The sequence below is a fragment of the Grampus griseus genome (genome assembly GCF_964374135.1).
Source record: "Grampus griseus genome assembly, chromosome: 5".
NCBI classification, from domain to species: Eukaryota; Metazoa; Chordata; class Mammalia; order Artiodactyla; family Delphinidae; genus Grampus; species Grampus griseus.
In genome coordinates, this window is record NC_138998.1 from 42133373 (window position 1) to 42140877 (window position 7505).

Consider the following 7505-nt stretch of genomic DNA (forward strand, 5'->3'; position numbering starts at 1 on the left):
AAAGATGTAAAATGTTTTGTTTTAGATGAGTCTCCCTGGAGGACATGTAAAAGTTGTAATTGAATAAAGCTAGAACAGAGACTGGAAGAGAAGTTAAAACTGCTTAGTATAGTACAGATATGGTCCTATCACTCCTCATTTAATTACAGTATTAATGATAGATATAGAAAGAAAATAGCTTTACAAAATATTAGAGGTATAAAACCAACAAAATTTGGTAACAGAGATATGGAGTTATCAGGTGAAAGACAGGATTGAGATAATTCAGATGACTGCCAGGTGCCTGGGATGGGGGACTGAATAAATGACAAAAACTGCAAGAAGTTGGTCCAACATTTAGCATACAAAAATTATTTTTATGACAGTTTTTAATACCTTTCCAATATCAAAAAACAACAACAACGTAAAAACAAAACACACCTATGTGAAGTATGGTATTTTACTTTGCTTAAGATATTTCAATATTATTCTAAGTAATAAATTCAAATTTTCTTTTCTCTTTTTGGAAAATACAAAGTTCAAGTTGGCTATTTGACATTTACTGGTGACAGTCCCCCTAGGGCTTGTGATACTGGCTCATATGCCTAAGTAGTATTGTGACCTGTAATGCTTTACTACTGATAATGGCAGCATAAGTCCTTATGAGGAATAGATTATGATTATTACCTAAGCTCAATCATCATTATATTGGAGACTGGCATAGTTATATGTAATTCAGAACTTGCTCACTGACAATTTAATACAGCATATACCCAAATATCACTTTTTTCTCCCTTTTCCTTCCATTATATATTTATAGAAAGAACTTTCTTTTTTAATTACTCTACTAATACCATAGGGTGTAATGATATACTAGATAATGACTTATGTGCAACTCATTTAATTACTTTCTACATTTATAACCAAATTTGGACCAAACACATTCAATGGTGAAAGTATTTCCAAATTATGCAATTCTTCATTAGAAATTATATGAAAATAACATGAACTGTTTTTATGCAAATACTTTTGTATATCACTTGTCATTTTGTAAGAATTGCGGTGCTTTATATTACCTCACTTTATATTAGTTGAGATTTTAACATATAACTCCTAATATAATTGAAGCAGTGCATTTTATAACCTTGTGGTAGCACATTCCCCTTGTCTAGATTTAATAGCATTACCATTTCAGTGATGATTAATTGCTTAATTATTGCTGTAACAGCCTATTGTTGATCATATCAAGGATGTAGAAATTGACAGGATGCCATTTTAGTTTGCTGGGTGTTTCAGACCTAATAATTTGTCATAACAAGTGACTCCATTTTCATTGATAGTACCATTACTACCTTCTGTGATGGGCACATGATGCTTATCAACACTGTGCGGAAATGGCACATAGATTTTGACTATTAACTTGAATTTAATGTGCAAAGGTTAATTCAGTGAGCTGTGAGGAAACTTTTTGTTATGGATAGGATTTTATAAGAGGCTGTAATTATGAAATATTGATATCATTAATCTCAAAATTGAGGTTTTGAAGAAATATTACTTCTACATACATGTTTCATATATATACCTACACAGGTATTTGTACATATATGAATATATATACACATACCTGTACATATATGTACATTTACTTTTAATGATTTAAAGTTAACTAAATATGTTATATTAAATTTAACAAGTATGTTAAATCAACCAAATAGGTTAAATTAAAACTGCATGCAAATATCCTTTTCTTATACATCCCTATGTCTAATATTCTTTTTATATTTGAAAATGTATTATATAATACTTCTTTATTGTTTAAAAGTGTCTATACTTTCATAATATTTATACTGAAGCAAATTTAACACCAGATTATCCTTAATAGTTAAAAAAATTCAATTACTATTTTATATTCTTTACTTTTGAACAAGGGATCCCAGTAATTTAATTTTAATATTTCACTTGAGAAGCTTCTGGAAAAAATAAGTTTAACTCTACACAACTTAAGTACATTTAAACTTATATACAGTCTGCATCAATACTAGCAGAGGCAAACATTCTTCGTCTTCACAATTGTCTTGTTATGTGGATTAGTGTAGAAAACGACTAGTCACAAGTTACTCTCATTCTTCATATTATTTTCTGAATGTTTATTAACTATGCAAGCAATGTAATATTGTATTATAGAGATGAAGGAAAAATATACATCTAATAGCAGCATAAATACCATCTCATTCTCCATTTCTTTAGGGTTCCGTTTTAAATGTATTTGTTTTAACTACATCAATAACGTACCAGTTCTAGTTCTTAGAATTCTTATTAAATATATTGACTTTCTAAATATTTAAATATGTCAAAACTGATATTATATAATGATATTAGTCACTTTAATTGCTCTTGGAACTTTATTATATTCCTAAATTTTTTTGTATTCTATCAATTGTTTTTAATTATATAGTCTGCCCTTTTAATAATTTGAAAGTTCATTTAAGATTTGTAACATTCAATCATTTACTCTCCCAAGGAGAATATATTTTCCTGGTATGGTAATTATATTCTAAACTCTTTGTGACAAAGTACCAACAACAAATTGGCAAAAATAGGAAAAAGCTGTTGAGAGTCAAAATTAGATTTAGACCTCTATGTCTCAAAATATCTTATAGCTTTTAATGTAATGCAGTCTATTCTCATAAGCCAGCCTCTGTATATACTGCTTCAAGTGTAGATCATAAATAGATTACCTACAGAGTTAAAGAAGATATTTGGTAACATGGCAAGTTCTCCTGAAGCCAGAACATGCACATTTTATAACCAGATCCTCATTCCAAATTATTTCCCTACTACAAATTAAGGAATACCTTTAATTTTCAAGGATTATCCACAGTCTTGAATATGCCCAGGTTACTCACAGAGATGAAGTATCTAGTTCTCAGGAAAACTAGGATCATGAGTTGTAATTTGGTGTAATGATTCGTTAGGAGGAAAAAGCGCACACACACAGAAAACATTAAGTCAAATAAAATTGAATTCAATTTATTTTGTATGTCTTGAGTCTCTAAGTTCCGTTTTAACAACTGGCATTCTTTTATATTTGTTTATATAAATTTTTTTAGGTTTGTTTTATTTCCAGATTAAATGTGAAACACGTGTAGGTATACTGTTATTTATATTTTGGTTTTAAAATTATGCTGGATCCATAAAAAGAATTGTGGAGATAATGATGCTTTTATATGACCTTAAATATTTAAAATATAAATTATAGCTTTAAAATATCAATTTTGGACCTTTTAAAGATATCTAAGCCTATAAAACTGAGTACAGATTTCACTGTTCCATAAGTAGACAGTGTTCTTTTCATTATCTTCTAGAATTTTGTATTTCCTTTTTTCTTTTAACATCTTTATTGGAATATAATTGCTTTACAATGTTTTGTTAGTTTCTGATGTAAAACAAAGTGAATCAATTATATGTACACATATATCCCCATATCCCCTCCATCTTGCGCCTCCTTCCCACCCTCCCTATCCCACTCCACTAAGTGGTCACACAGCACCGAGCTGGTCTCCCTGTGCTATGCAGCTGTTTACCACTAGCTGTCTATTTTATATTTGGTAGTGTATATATGTCAATGCTACTCTTTCACTTCGTCCCAGCTTACCGTTCCCCCTCCCTTAGCCCTCAAGTCCATTCTCTACCTCTGGGTCTTTGTTCATGTCCTGCCCCTGGGTTCATCAGAACCAATTTTTTTTTTGATTCCATATATATATGTTAGCATACAGTATTTGTTTTTCTCTTTCTGACTTACTTCACTCTGTAGGACGGACTCTATGTTCATCCACCTCAGTACAAATAATTCAATTTCGTTTCTTTTTATGGTTAATATTCCATTGTTTATATGTGCCATATCTTCTTTATCCATTCATCTGTCAATGGACACTTAGGTTGCTTCCATGTCCTAGCTATTGTAAGTAGTGCTGCAATGAACATTGTGATACATGTCTCTTTTTGACTTATGGCTTTCTTAGGGTATACGCCCAGTAGTGGCATTGCTGGGTCAAATGATAGTTCTATTTTTAGTGTTTTAAGAAACCTCCATACTGTTATCCATAGTGGCTGTATCAATTTACATTCCCACCAACAGTGCATGAGGGTTCCATTTTCTCCACACCTTCTCCAACATTTATTGTTTGTAGATTTTTTTTGATGGCCATTCTGACCAGTGTGAGGTGATACCTCATTGTGGTTTTGATTTGCATTTCTCTAATGATTAGTGATGTTGAGAATCGTTGAGAATCCTTTCATGTGTTTATTGGTAATCTGTATATCTTCTTTGCAGAAATCTCTATTTAGGTCTTCTGCCCATTTTTGGATTGGGTTGTTTGTTTTTTTCCTATTGAGCTGCGTGAGCTGCTTGTATATTTGGAGAAAAATCCTTTGTCAGTTGCTTCATTTGCAAATATTTTCTCCCATTCTGAGGGCTGTCTTTTCGTCTTGTTATAGTTTCCTTTGTTGTGCAAAAGCTTTGAAGTTTCATTAGGTCCCATTTGTTTATTTTTGTTTTTATTTGCATTTCTCTAGGAGGTGGGTCAAAAAGGATCTTGCTGTGATTTATGTCATAGAGTGTTCTGCCTGTTTTTCTCTAAGAGTTTTATAGTGTCTGGTCTTACGTTTAGGTCTTTAATCCATTTTGAGTTTATTTTTGTGTATGCTGTTAGGGAGTGTTCTAATTTCATTTTTTTACATATAGCTGTCCAGTTCTCCCAGCACCACTTACTGAAGAGGCTGTCTTTTCTCCATTGTATATTTTTGCTTCCTTTGTCAAAGATAAGGTGATCATATGTGCATGGGTATATATCTGGGCTTTCTATCGTGTTCCATGGATCTATATTTCTGTTTTGGGGCCAGTACCATACTGTATTGATTACTGTAGCTTTGTAGTATAGCCTGAAGTCAGAGAGCCTTATTCCTCCAGCTCCATTTTTCATTCTGAGGATTGCTTTGTCTATTTGGGGTCCTTTGTGTTTCCATACAAATTGTGAGATTTTTTGTTTTAGTTCTGTGAAAAATGCCATTGGTAGTTTGATAGGGATTGCATTGAATCTGTACATTGTTTTGGGTAGTATAGACAATTTCACAATGTTGATTCTTCCAATCCAAGAACATGATATATCTCTCCACATGTCTGTATCATCTTTAAATTCTTTCATCACTGTCTTATAGATTTCTGCATACAGGTCTTTTGTCTCCTTAGGTAGGTTTATTCCTAGATATTTTATTCTTTTTTTTGCAATGGTAAATGGATTGGTTCTTTCTCTTTCAGATTTTTCATCATTTGTGTATAGGAATGCAAGAGATTTGTATTAACTTTGAATAGGAAATACAGAAAGCTAGTGTAAATAAGAGGCATTTATGTATTTTATTCCAAATGATTATCCAGCTTTCCAAAAAGAATACCTTTGAAATCTTTACCACATAATGGATTTCTGTATGTAGTTCAGTCTATTTCTGGCCTTTTTATTCACTAATTATAGGACCTTTTCAGTATGTTGTAGTATCTAGTAAAACTACTTACTTCCTTATATATTGTATTTTCACTTTTAGTCTATATACCTACTAGTCTTCAATGTTTATTTCTCCTAATGAACTTTAGTGTCTACTTGACTGGCTTCATTTTAAAAATACCACTGTTATATTTACTGGGATTGCATTAACTCTAACAAGTCTTAGTTCAAGTTATCTGACCCCAAGTTCCATTTGCTTTCTTATACATCATAATGTTTAAGAAACATAATCTCCAAATTTTACACAGATTTTAGAAATGACATTGCTTTTCATAAACAGTGGCACTCCATGCACTGTACAATCAAATGAAGACCGTATATTCAAGGATAATCGGGAATAGAATGACAAAAATCCATTAAAAATCCATTTAATGTCTTTATCCATTAAAGACATTCTTCTAAAAACACTAAGATATTTCAACTTATTTTATTAGGATTCTATGAAGTCAACAAGCCAACAACAGACTAGAATACATGTTTTTGCAAAAGATTATTATATGCTTTTTAAAATCTGGAGGTTATTTCCTAAATAGTATTTTTTTATTGAAGTATAGTGAATTTACAATGTTGTGCCAGTCTCTGCTGTACAGCAAAGTGACTCAGCTATACATTCTTTTGTAATATTCTTTTCCATTACGGTTTATCCCAGGAGGTTGGATATAGTTCCCTGTGTTATACAGTAGGACCTTGTTGTTTATACATTCTAAATGTAATAGTTTGCATCTACCAATGCCAAACTCCCAGGTTCCTAAATAGTATTTAATATTGGAAATAAGTATTTTCTTAAGGTATACTCCTATTTGCCACATTATAATATTCCTTCAAATCATCATTTCCAAATGCTAATTTTTTAGCTATAGATATTTTTACTAAAATAATATGACCAGAATATTATGATATATATTTCCTATCCTTCAGAATTTTTTATATCTGAAGACATTTATCCATTTGCTAGTGACTGTTATAAATCAGGAAACAAATGTGAATTGACAATGAAGAATTTTTTCTAATATTACTTAAAATTGGCAAAAAAAATTACTTTAAATACTAATGAGCAAATCATTACCTTTAAGGAAGTACTCTATTTGTGAAAGTTTAGAATAGAACTCATTTAAAGTAAAATAGCAGTTGTAAGTACCACAACAAAAATTAGTTCAACAAAGCAACACGATACATGATGAATTAGTCTTTTGGCCTTAACTTTCAATAACATGTTCATATCTGATTCCATCACCCAAACATACAGTGCCAATATAAATTTCCTTCTTCACTTGAAATGGACTCTAATATACTGCACTTATTATTTTGAGACTCAGAAGACTGTTCTTACAATTTAATTTGCAAATCCCATATTTTATAATTCAAGTTGAGAACTCACTTTCTATATGAAAAATATAACTGAAAATACAGTTAAATTCTTCATTTTCTACAGTGAGTCACTTGAAAAAGGTCATTTGTCATCTAATTTGAATTAATGGTTGATAGCACCTGTTAATGAAACAAAGCAAAAAAATCTGATGAAATTATGTATAGTTTCAGATTTTTTGCTTTATTTAAGTAATATACACACATATATAAAATATAATTATGCTTAATAGATTTTTATAAAATGTCAGTTACCAAACTAATTTTTGTCAGTTAAATTAGCTTGAACCTTTGGTTATCATTTATTGAAAGAATTGAGGGAACTATTGCAATTTATTTTAGTAAAAAGAAGTCATTCTTGAAAAATGAGATCTATGAAATTTAGTTTTCTTTAGCAAGGGACACAATCTAAGATCAAGGAAACAAAAGCTATCATTTTCTAATGACAGAGGAAATGACTATTGCAAAAACGAGTTTGTAACCTACATTCAAAATAACTGCAAATGCTTGTCTTTATGTCTGACTTTCAGACACGTTTTCTACTGGCTGAGTATATTGAATTAGAATTGCACTGATCAGTTATCTAGCTTCTTCAATATAAAT